Raw genomic sequence first — 1,292 nt, forward strand, 5'->3', positions numbered from 1 at the left:
GAGTACAATTATTATCACGGCCAGTATCACCGAAAAATTTTTTGGAGCTGGACTATTATAACCTGGTTTCGGACGCAATAGAGGGCACTTTCACCCAGGGTTCGATTTCATGTGTTCTGTGCTCGTTGCTGCAGAAATGCGTTATTTCCGCTGTTTCAACAGTTCGTTGCCACGGTTATTCCTAGGCAATGATCTGTTGGAACAGCAGAAATGCATTATTTCCGCTGTTTCAACAGTTCGTTACCATGGTTATTCCTAGGCAACGATCTGCTGGTATTCGATGGATGACGTATAACACGTTACAGTATATTAATATTGAATACAATTAATATTTTAACAACCAACCAACCTGTCACAGGTGTGACATCTATATAATAGGTATGTAAAAACGTGCGTATTCAAATGCAACGTTGTATCAAAATTTCGAAGCAGTCGGTGAAGAACTTTCAGAGATTTAAGATGGTAACAAACGAACAGTTACATTTTTATTTATATAGATTTCGGGAACTTTTGGATTGCACCACATAGAATACAATTTCTGTACCATTTTCTTGTAATTTGCCACCCTCTGAAGCTCAATTTATTTCTTTCACACCCTTCCTCCCATATATTTTTCACAATATAAGTTCCAGGATATCAATATATGAAAAACAAATCAATTTTTGTGAGAGTTGAGGTTCTCGTGGCAGCACAGTGAAGGGCACTGTCTTCTGGGATGTGATGGTGTGCAGTTTGGTAAGAGTTTTAATTTTTTCTTAAATATTAAACAAATTATATCAAACTACACAGTCTGACAACCCAGAAGATAGTACTCCTTAAACAAATTCTTCATGAATTCACTTGAGGATAATATTGATGTAAGTAATTAACATTCTAACTATTATTTTGGTGTGCATGGCTATGGGTCTGTGAGTAATGATCACCATTAAAAGAAGTACATTTGTTAGATCAAATAGAATAAATTAAAATAAGCATAAAGTACATGCCTCTGAATCAGGATTTCGACCCAATAGGTCAACAATAGACAATTTATTCACCCTGAGACAAATAACGGAGAAATGCTTGGAATTTAATACAGAAATTTATCTATGCTTCATAGATTTTAAACAAGCATATGATACAATAATAGGGAAGAAATTAAGGATGATTATGTCCACTTTTGGTATTCCAACAAAATTAAATAGAATGATTAACTTAACCATTACAGAAACAATCGATCAAATTAAAGTCCAGAACCAGTTAACAGAAAGCTTTAAGACAAATCAAGGATTAAAACAGGGAGATAGTTTGGC

The 1,292-nt window shown here is 34.5% G+C and overlaps 1 protein-coding gene across 5 annotated transcripts in view; it reads left to right on the forward strand.

Moving 5' to 3' along the window:
• Positions 1-1,292, forward strand: part of LOC111865978 (inositol 1,4,5-trisphosphate receptor) — a gene marked incomplete at its 3' end in the record, with an annotated part of 252,641 nt that overhangs the window by 37,678 nt on the left and 213,671 nt on the right.

The sequence above is a fragment of the Cryptotermes secundus genome, unplaced genomic scaffold (genome assembly GCF_002891405.2).
Source record: "Cryptotermes secundus unplaced genomic scaffold, Csec_1.0 scaffold35, whole genome shotgun sequence".
In the NCBI taxonomy this organism is placed as follows: domain Eukaryota; kingdom Metazoa; phylum Arthropoda; class Insecta; order Blattodea; family Kalotermitidae; genus Cryptotermes; species Cryptotermes secundus.